This window comes from Lathyrus oleraceus, chromosome 3 (assembly GCF_024323335.1).
Source record: "Lathyrus oleraceus cultivar Zhongwan6 chromosome 3, CAAS_Psat_ZW6_1.0, whole genome shotgun sequence".
NCBI lineage: Eukaryota > Viridiplantae > Streptophyta > Magnoliopsida > Fabales > Fabaceae > Lathyrus > Lathyrus oleraceus.
Window position 1 is genome coordinate 343,480,163 of NC_066581.1, and position 22,920 is coordinate 343,503,082.

At 39.2% G+C, this 22,920-nt stretch overlaps 1 pseudogene; it reads left to right on the forward strand.

Moving 5' to 3' along the window:
• The first annotated feature begins 642 nt into the window (after positions 1–642).
• The window catches only part of LOC127131207 (uncharacterized), a 38,213-nt pseudogene continuing 15,935 nt past the window's right edge, over positions 643–22,920 (forward strand).

Consider the following 22,920-nt stretch of genomic DNA (forward strand, 5'->3'; position numbering starts at 1 on the left):
CGGAAGACGCAATCGCCAAGATGAAGCAAGAGAAAGATATGTGGGAAGAACGGTTCCATGCTTTAAGTAGAAATCATGAGGAGTTACAGCTTGAGTCTAAGGACAAATATGCGCTTATTGAACTTATTGACGACCGAGCAGTGAAGAGACAGAGAGAACCAGAGGGTCCATCTTCCTCTAGTATGCCTCAACCTTCCGGTGCTTGGAAGAAGATTGTTGATAAGCTTGTCCTCGAGAAGGCTCAGATGAAGACTTCTTTTGAGTCTGAGATCCGACGCATCCGAAGGAAGTACGCGCCTGCAGCCAGATCATCTGACACCGTTGTTAGGGGATCCTTAGGATGATTAGTTTCCTTTTCTCTTGTATTTGTATTTTTGGTTTCTGAAATTGTACTCAGTGTAATCCTTCTAAATTATATGAATAAAAGAGATTTTTATGGTCAATCAAATTGTTAGAATTGTTATTATATATTTGCAAATAAAATAGTATGTTCCTTGAAGATAAAAACAATCGAAGCATTACATTACATGCATCATTTGCATAAATAGGTTTTTCTTCCGCCATATGTCTTATTGGTTATTCTTATGTGCCTATGCCAAACCGACTCATCGATACAATACTCGCGCCAATCATCCGAGAATCATGGAACACCTGGAACAAGCGAAGCGAGATTTGAAGGACGAGATTGCCCGCGTGACTACCATGATGGAGTCTGTACTAGCTGCTCATAGTCAATCTTCTCCGACACCTGCAACTCCTTCTCCTCAGAGGACTGTCACTTCAGAGGTTGCTACCTCAATTGTGTTTGCCACTCAGTTTGCTCCTGCTATGCCTTACGGATTATCGTGGAGAATGCCGCCGAACTTTGTGCCTGAAGGGTTTGCACCTACTTTTACTTCCATGTCGGCATCTATCCCGGTCATGTCTGTGCCGCCTCCAGTTGTTCACACCCCGCCTGATATTGAGGACACCATCTACCTTTCTGAGCCGTTTGAGGGTCCGGATGTTTATGAGAAGATGGATGAGATGAAAGACCAATTCCTTGAGCCGTGAAAGGAGTTGAAGACCTTGAGGGGAAAATATTTGTTTGGTAAGAGTGTTGCGGAACTTTGCTTAGTGCCAAATGTCAAGATACCAATGAAGTTCAAAGTCCCTGACTTTGAAAAGTATAAGGGAAATACTTGCCCGCTTAGCCATCTCATCATGTATGCTAGGAAAATGTCGACGCAAACTGATAATGATCAGCTATTGATTCACTACTTTCAGGACAATATGACTGGTGCCGCTCTGAGGTGGTACATGGGATTGGATAGTGCAAGTGTTTGCACGTTCAATGATTTGGGTGAAGCCTTTATGGAACAGTATAAGTACAAAGTTGATATGGCGCCAGATAAGGACCAGATGAGGTCGATGTCTCAGAAGGACAAAAAGACGTTCAAAGAGTACGCCCAGAGGTAGAGAGAGCTTGCTGCTCAGATCAATCCTCTGTTAGAAGAAAAAGAGATGACCAAGATCTTCCTTAAGACCCTTAGTTCGTTTTATTATGAACGAATGGTTTCAAGTGCCCCTAGCGACTTTACCGAAATGGTAAACATGTGGATGAGTTTAGAAGAAGGTGTCCGTGAGGGACATTTGTCTAAGGAAGAAGTATCATCAAGCAAGAAGTGTGGGAGTGGTTTCGCCAGAAAGAAGGAAGGTGAAACCAATGCAGTGTCAGCAAGGAGGCGTAGGAGGCCTCATGTCAAAAGAAATCCGCAATTGCGTCATCATCATCAAGTTTCATCTGTTATTCCAGTATTTTCCAATAATCAATCAGTACCAGTTCAACAACAACGTCAACAACAAAGAACAAACAACTACAATAACAACGCCAATAATAATAAACAACAACAACAAAATTTTGAGAGGAAGAAGGTCTCTTTCGACCCTATTCCTATGTCATATGCTGAGTTATATCCGTCTTTAGTTCTCAAGAACCTTCTTCAACCAAGAAATCCACCACAAATTCCAAAACCACTTCCATGGTGGTATATGCCAGAACTCCGCTGTGCCTTTCATCAAGGGGCTCTTGGCTATGACATCGAGAACTTGTACTAGTTGAAATACGAGGTCCAAAAGCTAGTGAAGAGTGGGATAGTGTCCTTTGAGGACCGTGCGCCAAATGTAAAACCTAACCCATTGCCTGGTCATGGTAATTCCTCTGTTAATACGGTAGATGGTTGTCCAGGAAGTTTCCGAGTGTTTGACGTGCGACGTATTCGTCAATCCTTGGTTGAGATGCACAAGACCCTGTGTATGATTAATGATTGTTAACATGAACACGATAGTTGTACAATCTGTAGTGTGAACCCCCGTGGGTGTTTGGTTGTCAAGAGAGATATCTAGAAGTTGCTGGATGAGAATGTAATCCAGATTCAACAGTCAAGGGATATAGATGATGTCAACATGATAGTGCCAATCTTTAAGAACCCTGAGTGGGGGGTAATCCAGTTTGATAGCAGCAACAGTAACAAAGTCAACAGATCGGTATCGCCGTTGGTAATACAGTTAACGGGCCCAGTCTCATATGCATCCGATAGAGCTGTTCCCTATCAGTATAATGCAACAATGGTGGAGAATGGTCAAGAGGTCCCGTTGCCTACGTCTAATTCTGTTGTGAATATTGCCGATATAGCGAAGGTGACCCATAGGGTCGTGTATTTGGTCCTATTTTCCTGAAAGATGTAGAGGATGTTGGTAAGAAGGTTGAAGTGCCTGCAGCAAATCTGGTTAGTGCTCCAAAGTGTCAGTCTGGTGAAGCCATCAATTTAAAGCCTAATGATGATGATGAGGTGCTTCATTTTATAAAAAAGAGTGAATTTAATATGGTGGAGCAGCTGCTCTAGACTCCTTCCAAATTTTCAGTGTTGTCTCTGCTCATGAACTCTGAAGCGCACAGAGAAGCATTGCAAAAGGTATTGGAGCAAGCTTATATGGAACATGATGTAACCGTGGATCAATTTGACCACATTGTGACTAACATTACATCCTGCAATAATCTAGGTTTTTGTGATGAAGAACTCCCCGAGGAGGGTAGGAATCACCATCTGGCATTGCACATTTCAATGAATTTTAAGGAATATGAATTGTCAAATGTATTGGTTGATACCGGTTCTTCTTTGAATGTACTCCCCAAATAAACTCGATCAAGATTATCCTACCAAGGAGCTCTGATGAGGTATAGTGGCGTGATCGTCAAAGCTTTTGATGGTTCTAGCAAGATCATTATTGGTGAAGTGGACCTTCCAGTAAAGATAGGTCCGAGTGATTTCCAAATTACTTTCCAGGTAATGGATATCCACCCGGCCTATAGTTGCTTGTTAGGAAGGCCATGGATACATGTGGCAGGAGCTGTGACATCCACTCTACACCAGAAGCTGAAATTTGTGAAGAATGGTAAGCTCGTCATTGTGGGTGGAGAAAAAGCTCTGTTGGTGAGTCATCTGTCGTCTTTCTCGTATGTGGAAGCTAAGGATGAGATTGGAACTCCGTTCCAAGCTCTATCTATTGCTGAAGATAAGAGAGTTGGGGAACCTATGTCCTCTTTTAAAGATGCTCAGAAGATTGTTGAAGATGGTAGTTCTGATCAGTGGGGTTGGATGGTAGAGGTCGCCGAGAACAAGAATTGTGCTGGTTTGGGATTTCACTAAGGGTCGTCTGTGATCAAAATTGAAGATGTGCAACCTAGTTTTTGTAGCGGAGGGTTCATCCATGGTAATGAACAACACTCAACTACAGTGATTGAGGATGATGAAAATGAAGGTGGCACCAACTTTGTGACGCATGGAAAAGCTTGCAAGAATTGGATCGCTGTCGATATTCTTGTTATTGTTTATCGCTCTAAGTAATTGCTTTATTGTTTTTGAAAATCCTTCTCCTATGCCTAAGGGATAAGTGAACATTGTCAAGCATTTTTCAATTTGATCATTAATAAAATAAAATTCTATTCATCCACATCTCCGATGTTTTATTTTTACTTTTTGCTTTTCTGAAAAATGGTGATCACAAAAAAAACATATATAAATAATAATTATCCATCCGCATAATATTTGATCACAATTCACTTCTCTAAAATCAAAATATCAAATCATTATGCATGTTGGTTTCTAAACCCATTGAATACAATGATCCTACTCCTTCTCCAAACTTTGAATTCCCTATGTTTGAGGCTGAGGAAGAAAGTGATGAAGAAATGTCTGATGAATTGACTCGTCTACTTGAGCACGAGGAAAAAGCCATTCAGTCGTTCGAAGAGCAGATTGAGTTAGTCAACTTGGGTTCTGAAGATGATGTGAAGGATGTCATGATTGGGTCTCAACTGTGTCCAAAGGTTAAAAAGGGGTTGATTGATCTTCTTCGTGATTATTCAGATGTGTTTTCTTGGTCCTATCAAGAGATGCCTGGTTTGGATTATGAAATTATAGAGCATAGATTGCCATTAAAGCCAAAATGCCCAGCAATCAAGTAGAAGTTGAGAAGAACTCATCCCTGTATGGCAGTGAAGATCAAAGAAGAAGTGCAAAAGCAGATTGATGCTAGTTTCCTTGTTACTGCTGAGTATCCACAGTGGGTGGCCAACATTGTGCTTGTTCCGAAGAAAGATGGAAAAGTCCGTATGTGTGTTGATTATAGAGATTTGAACAAAGCTAGTCCGAAAGATGATTTTCCTCTGCCACACATTAACATGTTGGTAGACAATACATCTAAATTCAAAGTCTTTTCATTTATGGATGAATTTTCCGGTTATAATCATATTAAAATGGCACCCGAGGATATGGAGAAGACCACATTCATTACACCTTGGGGAACATTCTGTTATAGAGTGATACCTTTCGGTCTAAAGAATACTAATGCAACTTACCAGAGAGCAATGAACACTCTTGTTCATGATATGATGCATAAAGAGATCCAAGTCTATGTTGATGATATGATTGCTAAATCCAGTGGTGAGGAAGAGCATGTTGAGCAATTATTGAAGTTATTCCAGCGTTTGAGGAAGTATAAACTCCGCTTGAATCCCAATAAGTGTACATTTGGTGTTCGTTCTGGAAAGTTGTTGGGCTTTATTGTCAGTGAGAAGGGTATTGAAGTTGATCCTGCCAAGGTTAAAGAAATACAAGAGATGCCTGCACCCAAAACTGAGAAGCAAGTCAGGGGTTGATCTACTTGAACCTCCGATTTTGTCGCCTCCTGTTGAAGGAACACCATTGATCATGTATCTGACTGTGCTTGAGGAAAGTATGTGTTGTGTTCTTGGTCAGCAAGACGGAACTGGAAAGAAAGATTATGCTATCTACTACCTGAGTAAGAAATTCACCGACTATGAGACTCAATATTCTATGCTTGAAAAGACTTGTTGTACATTGGCTTGGACTGCTAAGCATCCGCGTCAGTATATGTTGAATCATACAACTTGGTTGATATCCAAAATGGACCCAATCAAGTATATTTTTGAGAAGCCTGCTTTAACTAGGAGGATTTTCCTGTAGCAGGGTATTCGTTACCTTTAGATTTATTGACTAAATCAAAAGTAAATCATACAATTCGAGTCGCCACCACACTTCTATTTATCCAAAGGAAAGCTTAGAAAGCGAACAAAAACCGAGAAGTTTTATCAAATCAAAAACTAATAAAAATGTCAGAGATCGGGGTAAGGGGATTGGTTATGCAATGGGAAGGTTTTAAGCACCCAAAACATCCTAGGTACTCCTAGGGAGCCCTTTTCACAATTGTTGTAAGGTAGGTTGGTATTTATGAAAATTGTTTGTGCAAACATGATTTGGGAGATGAGAAGAGAATATACAATTTATATACAATTTTGTATTTGAATGGATAAACCCATTGCCTACTTACCATCTTCAAAAAGATTAGGATTAAAACCTCGTAGTTCGGGGTAAAAATCTCAAAAGAAGTTGGTGAATTGATTGGTTCAAAAGCCTTAAGGTCTTTTGTTATCAAAGGGAGAAAACTCAACCTAAAACCACAAATCCACCAAGTGAGGGTGTAGGTGTTTAATTGGCTGCATTATATGGTAAAACACTAATGTCTTGACTGATGTCATAACATGTATGTGTGACTACATTGTAGTTACTGCAGGACTAGCTAACACAGGATTTATTGAATGTCAAACTGGATGTTGTGACACTCATACCTGTTAACAGATACTAAGGAATAGAACAGCAGGAGTTCTATTAGAACTTAGTATTTATTTGCAGTCTGGTTATCAAGGAAGAACCAGACCTGGCAGAAGGCCTTCTGACTGAATGTCAAACTGGATGTTATGACATTCATCATTGAAAGCAGCTGCTGAAGATTAGACAGAGTGGTGTTCTGTTATACTTCAGCATGCAACTTAGTTTGTTCTTCAAGAGAATAACAGAACTAACTTAAGGCCAAATGTGTAAATGTTAAGTTGGACACTTTGACATTTATTAATGTAAGTTGTTACTGTAGTATGGTCATTTTGATCATGTACAGGTCAGCAAAATTGTACAGTCTGTTTTCTGGAAAAACAGACTCAGCATATGGACCTTGATGTCAAGCTGAATGTCGTGACATTCATGCCTGACAGCATATGCTAATTTGTAGGTTGTTCAGTTTTCTGTTTCAGCTTTTTCTCAGGCTATTCTTCAGGAAGTCAACAGCATAGAGAAAAACCAGGAAATCAACAACCAATCTACATTCAATGAACCTAACAAATAGCCTATTTGTTAGTAACCTAAATGTTGAATTTATGGGAACTTGTGTGACCTTAAATTCAGGAGAATACAGGTGCAAAAGCCCAGGACACTGCAATATAAAAGGAAGGCGTTCCTTCATTCAGTTTCAGGGATTTTGAGGCGTGAAGATTAAGTGTGTCCATCATACTTCACTGCTGTATTTTTGTGAGTCTTGTATTAGACGTATCTTGTAAGCCAAGCCATTATCAAGTAGATGATAGCTTTGGCATAGGGTGTTCATTGAGTTGTAAGTGTTGTGTCACTCAAAGCTTTTAAGCGTGAGTGCTGTGTATCTTGATTTAAGCTGTGAAGCATAATCAAGAGTTGTTTTTGAAGTGTGACTTCAAAGTGTCTTTAATATCACTGAGGTGATTGAGGGGGAGTGAGTAGGAACTCTGATCTTAGTGTAAGATTGAAATTGCATTGGGTAGGGATTAAGTGATAAGTTGTAAACGGGTGAGTTTAGCTTTGAATTGATACTACTAATAGTGGATTTCCTCCCTGGCTTGGTAGCCCCCAGATGTAGGTCATGTTGGACTGAACTGGGTGAACAATTACTTGTGTTATTTACTGCACTTACTGTTAAGTTCTGCATAATCCCTGTCTGTGCAGAATTGGATGTCATAACAACCAGTGTGACATCCAAAGTCTGATAACTAGAATTTCAGAGGGGAGCTTCAACATGCTAGTGAGGGGTTAACCCTATAATAAGCATGGAAGTCTTATAATCACTCACTAAAGACATAGGTGAGTATTATATCAACCTCAAGGATAACTCAAACCTAATAGCTAATGTTTATGAAAAGCTTTGGCAAAAAGTGGCCATTGAAACCACAAAAAACAATTGAATGAGTTGTATTTACCAATGAAAAGTATTTACAAAGTATGGTCAAAGTTGACTTAAGGATTCAATTCAAAATAAGTGTTCTGAAAAGAAGTTTGGAAAATCAAAAGCATAATGCTTAGGTTTCTAATGTTGAAAACAAAAGTTAATGTTTGCACAAAAGTTTTGGCTTGGGTTAGAGTGGAGGGAAGAAGAAGAATGGCTAAGTCCTAAACATACAAAGATGAAGGAAGAGAAATAAAACCACAAATGCAGTTCTCTTCTTGAGATCATAATGATGATCCAAGTAGCTCCTATCCTTTGGAATAAGCAAGCAAATAAGCAAATAACCCAAGCAATCAAGCACACAAATCAAGTTCCTAGGAATCTTCCAATGGCTTTTGTATCTCTCACTTTGGATGCTCATGACAATGGTTCTTCTACTTGGCTCAAATGTTTGGGATCCCTAGCACAAGAACACACAAATCTAAAAGTTCCACATAACAAATAAAGAATGGACAAGAGGGAGTTTAGAATTTGGTCCTTTCAATATTCATCTTTAAGCTTTAAGCATTCTAAACGCATGAGGCCTAGTTGCTCTTTGACATTTATAGCACTCTAAAGGCATGAGGCCTAGTTGCTCTTCAAACTCTATTAGCTTAGGTAAGGTCCTAAAATCTAAGTCCTTTATCCATTTGCATTTGGTTCACAATAATCAAAACAAAACAAGCACAAAAGTATATACATAATTATGGGCTCAAGTGAGCAAAAGGCAAATTGTATTAACATAAACATGAGCTCAAGTGAGCAAATGGAAAAAGCAAATGATATATGTACAAGATATTAAATTGCATAAAGTAAATTGCAAGAATTAAATGACTTGAATTAAAAGTTAATGGTCAATAGTTAGTGTTAGTGTGCCATAAGGCAATTTAGCGCTATATTAAGCAATCGTAAGTGGACTAATGTAGTAGTCACACCTATCTGAGCCCGGTCAATAAAAATATAGGAAACAAACACAAGTTAGAGACCTTGACTAGTAAGCCAAGCTCCTACAACTTGCCATGCCAAAAGAAAATGAGAATGATCTTGTATTGATTTAGGTTTTTTGCTTGACCAAGAAGCAACCTATCCTTAATGCAAAACCATTCACTTGATCTTTGATAAAGATGAATTAGATTTGAATCAAGGAAGGTTAAACCTCCTATACATCAAGGCTAACCACCAATCTCTAACTCATTGATAAAAAAGAAAAAGATGAAGAAGAAGATGAATAAGAATGTACATTAATGGAATTCAAATGAAATAAGTAAAGCACATTGACCAAAGACAAATGGAATCAAGGTCAAACAATCGTAAACATAAGCAAAATGAGACTTAGAAGTCAAGAAACAAATAAAATATTTTTGGTATTTTTGAAAATTAAAATAATACTTGAATTAAAATAAACAATTAAAGGTCAAACTTCAAATCCATTTCAAATCAACTATGAAAAGTCCAAATGGATCATCCTAAGTTCAACAAGGTCAAACAAAGTTTGACAAAAAATTTCAGCATTTTTAGAAACCATAAACTATTTTTAAACAATTAAAAATGAGTAAAAAATAACCTAATTGAATTAAAATCTCAAATAAATCTCAAATCAATTAATAAATTGATGAGAATACTTTTCATAGATCCATCATCATTCAAAGAGGTTAAGAAAATATTTTTGTATTTTTTGAATATTGGAAAGTATTTAAAATGAATTTAAAATAACCAGAAAAGAGAAAATTCACAAAAAATATCAAATGATAAAATAAAAAGTATTAAAAATCATTTTTAGAAACTAGAATTAAAAAGGGAAATAATGCAATTGGTCTCATATTTTTTGGAATTAAAATGAAAGAGTTATGATTTTTTGAAATAAAATGGAATTAAGAAAATAAAATGAAATAATTCAGAAAATAGAAAAAAGCTGGTGCGTTAGATCTAGTCTCATTAATTGAGCTGGCACATCCAAAGGCTATGGCATGCGCACGCACCAAAGGCACTAGTCAACTGAGCCACACAAAGATTTAATAAAAGTCAAAATAAGGAAGGGTGGAGATTAGATCTGGAGAACGCATCCAATGGCTCAGATTTGATTTGGCAAAGAGACGGTGGTGTACACCACCGTCTTCTCCGGCGAGCTTGCATTTTCCGGTGGAAGTTGCAGACATGGAAATCTCAATAAAAATAGGTGATCCTCATACCATTGGAAAGCTGGGGTGATGTACATCACCCCTGTACCATTGGTTTTCACTCTAGATCCTCATAGGAAGAGAAATCAGAGGTGGAAAATAATGGTGTTCAACCTGAACTCAATGGATTTGCACAATTAAAGACACAATTCAAATGCCTCTGATGAGAGGACTTCAGCCAAACCAATAAACACAAGAAACAAGCAAGAATCAATGAGTTTCGAAGAAAAAAAAGTTTGAACATCCACCTCTGAAATGTAGATCTATGGAGCACGATTCTTCACAATTCTTGATTGCAGTTTGCTCTTGAGGTGAAGATGAAGCAAGGCCAAGGAATTTTAAGTCCAATGATCAACCAATGAAGTTGAAAATTGGATCTGAAATTTTGAAATGAAAAAGAGAAATTCCTTTAAAGTGAGGTTTGGATGGAGTTTTGCAGCATATCAGGCGCCTTAAGGTTGGTTTATGATGGAGGTATGTACCTCTATTTATAACGAATGCAAGTTGCAAGCATGAAAATTTTGTGTGCATGAATGATAAGGGCCTCCATGCATGGGACTGTACAGGCGCATGGAGGGCCCAAATCCTATTGATTTGGCAAGCTTAACATCAGCGTAATAGTTTTGGACATGCAAATATGAGGTAATTGGATTGTGCATGAAGTTTGAACATGGTTTCCATAATTGCACCAAAATCTTCTCCTCTTCAAAAATGCATATTCCCAAAATGAAACATGGCCTTGTGGGTAATGGTTGGAAAGGTCTTGACATGAGGATAAATTGTTATGTTGAACAAAACTTCATTCGGAATTGGGAAATTAGTGAAAATTGGTCATAAAGTTCAAGGTGCAAAACATGTGCATGTGAAATTTTCCAAAATGGACTAACTTCAAGCCCTTCTGTTTCAATAATGCAAGCTCCAAATGATAAAACCTTCAAAATAAAGGTTGTAAATCTTTTCACGAAAATCAATTTGGACTCAAATTTTACATCATTTGGATTTTTGATGAGAAAGTTATGGGCACTTGAAGTTGGACTTTTTCACATTTCAATGCCTTTGGTCCAAAGTGACCTATAATGTTTTGCATTATCACATGTATTTCTTTTAGGATTATGAAAACTTGTTCAACATAACAAATCAAGTAGACATCTTAAACTTTCCAATTCATTTGATCCCACCTAAAAAACATGAAAAATGAGTGAGTTAGGTCCTTGGGGAGTTGACCCAAAATTAGGGTTTCAGTCAAAATGACCTATAATGTTTTGAAATGGATGATGACCTTCCAAGCATCAGATCAAATTTTGCTGAACATGAAAGCTGTTCATATGGTTCTAAATAACATTTTTTTCTTGGGGTCATCTCCATTTGACGAACACATCAAAAGTTAGGTCTTAGTGGATTTCAAAATAGTCAGATGAATTGACTGACCAACTTCTCAAGTCCATACATCAAACCTTGATGAATTGATGATTGAGGAAACTCAAATAGACACATATATGCATGAAATAATAATGAAAGAACTTCCCTTTATTGTATTTGATCATGGGTTGAGGTTGCTTCATGAGCAAGGCACAATTGATGCACATATGAATTAGGGTTTTCTTGGGAATCAAGCCTCAAGCCCTTTGGTTTGCTTTGATCAAATTGACAAATTGAGATACTTGGGAGGCATATATGATGATTTAGAGCTTTGTGAACCATTGTAATGCTTTCTTTCACCTTCACCTAGCCATTCTTTGAGCATAGGGGCCTCCTAGGAGCCTTAGATCTTTGTGATTGCTCAAGCTACAAAACAAAAGATGTTAGTGACATATTTTTGAGCTTTTGGTTAGTAAGCAAAATGAGAAAAACAATAATATACAATTAAAGCATGCTTGGTGGTCTCAAACCAACTCACACAAGTTCCCACCCTAGGGTAAGGAGCCAAGATGCTATGATCCTTGAGGCAAATGCAATGTGCAACGATATGATGCCATGAGGGATCTTAGGATCAAAATTAGGGTCTTACAGATGCCCCTATTTAAGGTCATTCTAGTCGGAGATATGAAGGTTACCATCTTCGTCTCGACGAAGTAGAATGGGCTTAAATAATAACAAAAAGACGAATTTTGGTCCCTAAGAGACCTCATGATGCAAATGTATGTATGCAAAAGTTAATACTCTGTAGGGGTATATGTCCACAAAGACAAAGAAATCAGAAGAAACTGAGAATCCATATGAGTGATACACTCATAAATGGGACAGAGACTATGGGAACTCACTAGGGAGTAAAGGGAATAAAATGCGTGAGCAGGTCACGACTTAAAACTTGCTGAGAGACACAAATAGATTCCATGAAAATAAATCAATGGAAAGGCTCGAGCTGACGCAAAGATGCATATATTAGGGAATATGCCAATACAGCAAAACTATCCACAAAGGATACTTCGGATAAAAATCCGGACTCGGGTGGGGAAACTCCACTAAGGGACTCCGACGGGGAAATGTCCAAAGAGGACTCAGCTGCGGAGACAGAAAAAATAAGGTATTACCGGTTACTAGGTAATAAGCTCAAGGAGACATGCGATCAAAACACCGGTATAAGGGTAAGAGAACAACACGCTCGAGGAGAATGGATATCTAAGATCGGTATAAGGGTGAGAGATATCAATCAACCAAAAACATCTGAGGAAGACCTAAAAGGTATATTTCAACTTAGGGAAATCTGACTCCACAGGGGACAAAAAGTCATAATAGGGAGCAGAAAGGAAGGAACACCAGAGATACCGGTTACTGGGCATATAATAGGTGACCAATCAAAGCATGAATTGGGGAATATTTCTAAAACACTCATCATCCGAAAGGAGGGCTGAAAAAGAAAACTCGATTACAGGATGGACATTCGATTCCATAAGGAAATACGAATATTACTCGACTGGGTAAGAACAAGACTTCGACTGAAGAGCCCATGAGATATATTATCTATTACCGTCAGAACGTAGATAACATACTCGCATGGAAGATCATCCATAACTGGTTACTGGGTTAATAAAGGATAAATCGACTGAAAAGAAAGGACATCGGGATACCGGATACTGGGTATAAAATGATGACCAATCAAAGGGGAGAAACAATCATTACCAAAAAAAAGGGTAAATGAAAGATGACTCGTCGGGGATAAACTGCTTTATCAGAGCAATTATCCAAGAGATATATCACCAGTTACTGGGAGGTATACTCAAAAAGGGTGAAGGAATATCAATACCGAATATTGGATAAAGATAACCAATAAATAAGGGATTGCATCTACCGGATACTGGGTAGAAAACCACGGAAGAGAGTCACCGTCATCGGTTAGGATGAACAAAATCTAGGGTTAACTCTGCAAGGGGGATAAAATGGGGTTTACAACTACCGGTATGAGGGTATAAAACCACAGAAAAATAGGACTTACAACTATCGGGTATTGGGTAGAAGGCCACAGGCTCTGCCGGGGAAAAGATGGACAATTACTGGTTACTGAGCAATCATTCATCTAAACCACGGGGAAGCTGCAAGGGAAAATAACAAGAGGAGTCAATCTAGGAATAAACTAGAGAGACACAATGAAATAAGACTCAACCCAATGAGGATATAACTCAGGGGAGTAATTCCATCCCAACACATATTTTAGGAGGAAACTGAAACAAAATCGTCCACGAGGACATAACTCAATGGGGAATATGGAAGAAAGGGTAAACACTTTCTGCTTATGGGGCTGATTCTATATGGAGAGATCAGACACAAACATCTTCTTGAGGAAATATATACCACCAAATAGCAGGAGACAACAAACAAAGATATATGGCAAAGAATGCAACATGAATATCTGAATGTTAAAATTATGCATGTATATGCGTGGTTTATGTGTGATTAATGCTGACAAACAGGCATATCTAACACAAACAGGTCCAGGAATCAATGGACAGACATCTGGTACTACATCTCAAAAGAGAAAGCCAGACCCACTGGGAAAACTCTCAATCTGGTGGGGGCAACCAATACCAGGAAACACCAATCTCTATAGGGGGGATAAAACCAATGCTGAGAATCAAATAAAGTCACTGCCAGGGACAAAGATCACTGCTAGGGGAATAGACAGGATCATCGGGAATCATAGACTACTGTTGGGAACAAGCAAGGGAACAAATCACCAAAGTTGGGGATCTTCCAACAGTACGCAGAGAACAGGATAAGATCAGAGAAGAAATCTGCTGGGATCTTATCAGGAGGTGATGTAGAAATTCTGTGGGGAACAACCGCCAAACAGAAGCATATCAAACAAATCACTTCTAGCCACGAAGGAAAATCCCTACCGCGGAGAAGGAGAACCAGTCACTCCAACTGGGGAAGGAAAAGAAAACATCTTCCTCAGAAGTTCCAACATCAAGTCAGGATCAGACAGAGTCTCGGCCGGGGAGAACTGCGGATAATATTCCTTTGTAGAAGAAACTCTACTGGGGAACTTATCGGGACAAGATAGAAACTCTGTGGGAACAACCACCAAACAGAAATTTCAAGAATCAACACAATTCCTCATACTGCTGGAGACTAAGTTGGGGAAGTCAAATATGAACAACCCTGCTGAGGAAGGGGAAAGCAACGCTCCACTGGGGATAAGCATCTTCATCACCCACTCTGCTAGGAGGAGAAATCATTCGAGAAGGAGGAAATAACAACAATCAGGTTCTGGCCAAGCAACTTTCCTGGGGAACACTGTTGGTGATCAAACCGAGGATAACCTGAAAGCGATCAGCTGGAGATAACCTGCTGGCGACAAAAAATGGGGAAGTCTCACATGAACAACCCTGCTGAGGATAAACGGGAAGCAAACCTGTTGGAGATCATAGTAAGTGAATCTGCTGAGGATAAGCTACAAATCCATTCGTTGAAAATTCCACTCATGGTGGGATTTCCACTCTGCGGAGATTTCCAATCTGAATGAGGGAAGACCAACTTCCTCGAAAAGATAGCATATTAATTTATCAATCTATAAGGGATTTTAGGTCAATCCACAAAAGGGATGAAAACCATATAATTGATAGCACAAATGCTAAATCCCAACTCAACTGGGGAGCTAGAAGACCAAGGCCAAACTCCAAACTCTTCCGGGGATTTGGTGGGATGTTAGAATATACTCTTCTAAACAAAATGGGTCCCAAGCTCCAGACTCCCTGGGGAATTGGGCGATCCTTAACCTTCTTCCGCGCTCACGGAGGAGACAACCTGAAAGATAATGAAGAGGATACAAGTATGCCAGGAATAATGAACAAATGTCTTACCCTTTTGGAGATCATACTATCCTTGGGAGAGCACTGAAGACGTCCCAATTATCCCTTTTAGTCATTGTGAATGTTCACTTTGTTTAAAACAATTTAAAGACTTTATTTTAAAACAATGATATTTATCAATTAAAACATGCAAATATTTGTTGAACAGAAACAAATAAGAGTGCAAAGAATTGGATAAAGGCTCATATTTATTTGATAGAATGGTAGTCTGCAAATGGCAAGACTCCATGGATCTTTACAAGTTTGAAATTGGTGATATATATTGGAAAATGGCTACATTGAACATAATGACCATTTCTCCACCAACTCTGAATCTGATGTATTTGAAGCTTCAGTTGACGATGACTGAGCGAGAATCTCTGACAGAAGACAGCTGAAGAACAAAGTTTTTGCCTAGATTGCCCCAGGGTGAGGTACTCAATCTAGCGGGATATATATTCAGTTTTTTATGTCTCTAACTTTCGCCTGGATCGTCCTTTCGGGTTTTCAATCCACCGAGACGCTCATTTTTGCCTAAGCCACCCTTTCGGGTTTTCAACTTAGCGAGCTATTCTGTTTTTATTTTTAGGAGAAGTATTTCTTGACTGCATCTGAATTCACAGGATGAGTGAACTCCTCCCCATCCATAGTTGTGACTATCAAAGCACCGCCTGAAAAGGCTCTCCTAACAACATATGGACCTTCATAGTTTGGAGTCCACTTGCCCCTGGAATCGGGCGCGAATGACAAGACTTTCTTGAGCACAGGGTCACCTTCTCGGAACACACGAGGCTTGACCTTCTTATCAAAGGCTTTCTTCATCCTTTGCTGATATAACTGATCATGGCACATGGCAGTCAATCTCTTCTCTTCAATCAGATTCAGTTGGTCATAACGACTCTGAACCCATTCAGCCTCAGTCAACTTGGCTTCCATCAAGACTCTCATTGATGGGATCTCCACCTCTACCGGGAGCACAACCTCCATGCCATATACAAGGGAGAAAGGGGTTGCCCCTGTTGAAGTGCGGACAGACGTACGATAACCATGCAAAGCAAATGGCAGCATCTCATGCCAATCTTTGTACGTATCAACCATTTTCTGGTCAATCTTCTTGATATTCTTATTAGCCGCTTCAACAGCCCCATTCATCTTGGGTCTGTAAGGAGAAGAATTATGATGTGCAATCTTGAACTCGCTACAAAGCTCTTTCATCATCTTGTTATTCAAGTTAGATCCATTATCAGTAATGATCTTATCTAGCACACCATAACGGCATTTGAGTTGATTCTTGATGAACTTTACAACCACCTGCCTGGTGACGTTTACATATGACGCTGCTTCAACCCACTTGGTGAACTAATCAATTGCTACGAGAATAAATCTGTGACCGTTGGATGCTTTCGGCTCTATCATGCCAATCATGTCAATTCCCCACATAGAGAAAGGCCATGATGATGAAATCACATTCTGAAGTGTCAGGGGAATATGAATCTTGTCCGCATAAATCTGACACTTGTGGCATTTCTTCACATACCTGCAGCAATCAGACTCCATTGTCAGCCAATAGTAGCCTACTCTCAACATCTTCTTTGCCATGGCATGTCCATTGGAATGAGTCCCAAATGAACCCTTATGGACTTCAGTCATTAACAGGTCTGCTTCGTGTCTATCCACGCATCTGAGCAAAACCATGTCAAAGTTCCTCTTATAAAGCACATCGTAGAAACTGCCAGATAATCTCCTCAAAGTTTTCTTATCTTTCAAGTGCCCTAGGCGGGTAAATCTGACTCTGAACAAAACACTTGATATCATAATACCATGGCTTATCATCTTTTGCTTCTTCAACTGCAAATACATGAGCTGATCTATCCAAGCGCATCATAGTGATATTGGGGACTTCATTCCATAGTCTCACCCCAATCATCGAAGCAAGCGTAGCAAGTGCATCTGCCATCCGATTCTCCTCTCGAGGAATATGATGGAAGTCAACCTCAGTAAAGAAAGTTGAAATCCTCCTTGCATAATCTCTATATGGGATGAGGCAAGGCTGATTCATCTCCCATTCACCCTTAATCCGATTAACAACAAGGGCCGAATCACCATAAACATCAAGATGTTTGATCCTAAGATCAATACACTCTTCCAAACCCATAATACAGGCCTCATACTCCGCAATATTATTCGTGCATTTGAAAGTTAGCCTTGCTGTAAAAGGAAAATGTGTGCCATGAGAAGTAATAATCACTGCCCCAATACCATTTCCATATTGATTTACAGCGCCATCAAATACCATGCTCCATCGGGTACCAGGCTCTGGCCCTTCATCAAGCGTAGGCTCATCGCAATCTTTCATTTTCAAATACAGAATCTCCTCATCTGGGAAGTCATACTGAACTGACTGATAATCCTCAATTGGTTGATGTGCCAAGTGGTCAGCCAAGATACTACCCTTAATAGCTTTCTAAGCTCGATACTCAATATCATACTCAGACAACAACATCTACCAACGGGAAATCCTCCCAGTTAAAGCAAGCTTCTCAAAGATATACTTGATTGGATCCATTTTGGATATCAACCAAGTCGTATGATTTAACATATACTGGCGTAAGCGCTTAGCAGCCTAAGCCAAAGCACAACATGTTTTCTCAAGCATCGAGTATCGAGACTCACAATCAGTGAACTTCTTACTCAGGTAGTAGATGGCATACTCTTTCTTCCCTGATTCATCTTGTTGACCAAGGACACAACCTATAGAGTCTTCAAGAACTGTCAGATACATAATCAATGGTCTCCCTTCCAAAGGCGGAGACAGAATCGGAGGCTTGGACAGGTACTCTTAATACTGTCAAAGGCTTTCTGGATATCCTCAGTCCAATCATAACGCTGATCTTTTCGGAGGAGCTTGAATATTAGCACACATGTGGCAGTCATGTGGGATATAAATATGGAAATATAGTTCAAGCGGCCAAGAAAACCTCGGATTTGCTTCTCAGTTTTGGGCGCAGGCATCTCTTGTATTGCTTTGACCTTGGCATGATCAACTTCAATACCTCTCTCGCTGACAATAAAGCCCAATAACTTGCCGGAACAGACTCCAAATATACACTTGTTAGGATTCAAACGAAGCTTATACTTCCTCAAACGCTGAAAAAGCTTCAACATGTTCAACTTCCGTTCTTGACTTTGCAATCATATCATCAACATACACCTCGATCTCCTTGTGCATCATATCATGAAACAAGGTAGTCATAGCTCGTTGATATGTGGCTCCGGCGTTCTTCAAACCGAAGGGCATCACTCGATAACAGAATGTTCCCCAAGGTGTGATGAATGTTGTCTTCTCCATATCCTCGGGTGCCATTTTGATCTGATTATATCCTGAAAAATCCATCCATAAATGAGAAGACTTTGAATTTAGCTGTATTATCTACCAACATATCAATATGTGGTAGAGGAAAATCATCTTTCGGACTAGATTTATTCAAGTCTCTATAGTCCACACACATTCGGACTTTTCCATCTTTCTTAGGCACGGGCACAATATTGGCCACCCATTGAGGCTATGTAGAAGTTACCAGAAACCCCGCATCAATTTGCTTCTGAACTTCTTCTTTGATCTTCACTGCCATATCAGGATGACTTCTTCTGAGATTCTGCTTCACATGCACACACTCAGGCTTCAAAGGAAGGAAATGTTGCACGATATCAGTATCCAGACCATGCATGTCTTCATATGACCAGGCAAAGACATCGACGTATTCTCGTAGCAACTCAATCAACCCCTTCTTCACAGATTGTTCAAGGAGTGCCCCAATCTTCACCTCACGAACACAATATTCAGACCCAAAGATGATTGTTTCCAGATTCTCAAGATGTGGCTGAATGATCTTCTCTTCGTGCTCGAGCAGACGGGTAATCTCATCAGGAATCTCTTCAACATCATCTTCTTCGGCCTCAAATACAGGGAACTCAAAGTTGGGAGATGGTGTTGGATCATTATGTTCAATGGGTTTGATCAACCGGCATAATGATTTTGGATATAAAAGAGATTTTAGAATTCAAACAAGGCAAATCATTATGCAGATGAAAAGATTGATTTTATTCTATTTTTAGGGTTTTATGTGATCACCAATTTCATGCAAAAAAGCGAAAAGTGAAAATAAGTTGGAAAAACAAACGTTTAACATGAATTTATTGAATGAATATCATTGTATTTATGGGCTAACAATGTCATCACTTCTCCTTTTGGCATGGGAGAATGGTTTTTAAACGAAAGTGAACATTACGTTGACTTATGGACAACTGTTGGAACATCAACAACGACCCAATTATTGCAGACCCCTCCAGGGATGACAAAGTTGCCAGAATCTTCCTAGCATCCTCCTCTACAACAGTAGCAGCTTCCTGGTCCTCAACCGTGTGGATGAAACCACCACTCTGAAACAGCCCATGCTTGTTGAAAGTGCCTGAAGAATACCTTATGCCAGCCCGGGATTTATTATCTTCCAACTTAATCATTTGTCCTAAACCAGTAGTTACGCCATGCTCAATGGCCAACTTCGCATCATTGTAGGACGCAAATGAAGAAATTCCTTTCTTAGAAGGCTCAACAAAAGACAAGGCTTGGAACAGCGTCCCAACCTCGTCCTCAACATCAATATAAGAAAAGGAACACAGATGGCTAACCAAGAGAGCCTTCTCTCCCCCTACTACCACCAACTTTTTGTTCTTGACAAATTTCAACTTTTGGTGTAGGGTGGATGTCACGGCGCCTGCCTCGTGAATCCACGGTCTGCCCAACAAACAACTATATGATGGGTGAATATCCATGACCTGAAAAGTGATCTGGAAATCACTTGGTCCAATCTTGACTGGGAGCTCAACCTTACCAATCACAGTTTTGCGGGATCCATCAAAAGCTTTTACAACCACTCCACTCTGCCTTATGGGAGGCCCCTGGTATGAAAGTCTAGCCAGAGTGGATTTTGGCCACATATTCAGTGATGACCCAGTGTCTCTACCAGCACATTAGACATGGCATCCTCCTTGCAGTTCGTGGAGATGTGAAGTGCCAAATTGTGGTTCCTTCCCTCCTCAGGGAGATCAGCATTATAGAAACTCAGATTGTTACAAGCAATAATGTTTGCAACAATACTATCAAATTGTTCAATTGTGACATCATGATCTACATACACCACGTCTAACACCTTCTACAGAGCCTCTCGGTGTGGCTCAGAATTCATCAATAAAGACAACACAAATATCTTTGATGGCGTTTGTAGAAGCTGATCTACAACGTTGTATTCACTCCTCTTGATGAGCCTTAACATCTCATCACAGTCCTCTTTCATTATGCCATTCTGGCAAGTAGGGACAAGAGTTTTAGCAGCAACGACGGTAGGTCTATTAACAGCAAGTGTCGGATTCGGAGAAACAGAAGAATTCCTAACCGGACAGACGACACTATCAGGAGTATCAACCCTTCTGGTGTCAGTCTAGGGTTTCGGCGGCACCGAGAAAACACAACCACTACGGGTCAGGCCACTGACATCAGCGATGTTAACAACAGAGGTGGAGGGTAGAGGCACCTCCTTCCCATCTTCCAATGCAACTGCATTATAACGATAGGGAACAAGTTTATCAGAAGAATATGGCACAGGGCCAGCTGACTTGATTATGAGAGCAGGAGAAGCCTTCTGCTTGCTGCCATCATATCGGATGACAACAGGCTCAGGGATCCGGAATACTGGTGATATCACATTAACTTCATCATCCTCATCGCGATTCTGAAGTATTTCAATTACACCTTCATCCAACATTTCTTGGATATCTTTTCTAACTTGACGACATCCCCTCTCATTGACAGTGCAAACACGACAACTGTCGTGGTCATGCTCGTAGTGACTGTATCCACACAACAGTCTGTGCATCTCGACCAAAGATTGTCAGATATGGCTGACATATCGGACCTTATATTTGCCAGGGCAACCCTGAACCATGTTGACAGCAGATTTCCCATGCTCGGGCAATGGGCTCTTCTTGACATTAGGACCTACGTCCTCAAAAAATAATATACCGCTCCTCACAAGGTCTTGAACCTTGGTCTTCAGCGAATAGCAGTTCTCCACATCATGTCCGAAAGCACCGAAATGATAGACACAATGAAGCTCGGGCTTATACAACCACTGAGGGTTGGTAGTTATAGTAGGTGGGTCACATGGAGTGATCAGTTTCCTCTCTATCAAAGAAGGATATAGCTCTGCATAGGTCATCGGATTAGGATCAAAGTTGATCCTCTTACTATCATAGCTTATACTGGTCTGATTATTGTTTCGAGGCTGGTAGGCTTGCATCAGAGTAAGGAGTAGTTCACAATAACTTGATTTTAAAATGTTGGCATTGGCCAAGTCCTTTTTGCATAGGGAATATTGCATAGCTCTAAGTCCAAGAGTTCAGATCAAGATCAATAGTCCACCAGACATTTTTTAGGGTTTTTGTTGTTGTTAAGTATTTTAAGGTCCTAAGACCACAAACAAAATAAAAATGCACAAGCAATATATACAATCACAAGATATAGCTCGAATGAGCAAAGTGAAAATGACATAAACATAAACAAGTTAAATGAAATATAAATGGCAAGGAGTGATAAATGACTAAAACTTAAATTGCATAAAGTAAATGACTTGAAAGTAAAGCAATATTAATAAGAATTACTCAAATGTTAGTCAAAGGTTAGTTAAAGGTTAGTTGTGTAATTTTAATTGATTAAGTCGTTCTTTGGAGAACACTTAACCATTCTTTCACAATTATGAATCCTTAAACCAAGTCATCTTCCATGAGAAGGGCTCCAACTTGGATAATTCAACAAGTATGCCACTAGCTCTCATGAAAGGAAAAAAGGTCAAGTTTCCATACAATACCATAAAGAATGGGAGACTTACAATCTCACTTACTAGAATGATATGCCTTTAGGGTCAAATTTAGCTCTATGTTAAGCAATCATAATTGGACTTATGTAGAAGTCACAACCATCTTAGGAGGGGCAATAAAAATTTAGGTGTTAATGCATGTTAGAGATTTGGTATGAAGAATCAAACTCTTAAAACATACCACACACTAAAAGAGAAGATCAAGAGGGGTGAACCTATCTCATTCATACTTGTATTGGTTCATCTGGCACAAGGTCATTGATGAACCAATTAGCCTTAAGACATTAGAGATTTCATTGGTCAAATGAGGGAATGGGAAAGAGTAGGGATGAAGATGAAGAGGGAGGGGAAGATAGAAACACAAATTGGTCATGGGAGGAGTTTCATCAAATTAAAACCATTCATTCATTTTGGGAGATGAAATGTAAATTTCATTAATCCCCTAAATCCAATGGTTTTAATCCAACGAAAGTCAAATCAACCTTGACCAAGGCCCAAACAAATAGTCAATTAATCAATTTAAAAATGCATTAAAATACAATTTAATTTGGTCAAAACCTAAAATCTCTTCAAAACACCAAATAAATGACTAAGAGATTTATCCTAGGTCAAACAAGGTTAAAGGACCTTAGACAAAAAATTTCATCATTTTTGAAAAGTCAGAAGTATTTTTAAATAATTAAAAATATGCAAAAAAAACATTTAATTCATGAAAAGTATCAAAGTTAATCCAAAAAATGATTTTAATTCAAAATATGAACGGATAAAATATTTAAAGGTTTTTGGTGAGAGTTCCATATTTTTGGGATTAAAAATGAAATTAATATGAATTAAACAAAATAAAAGGATTAAACAAAATAAAAGGATTAAACATAAAATCAGAAATTAAAATAAAAA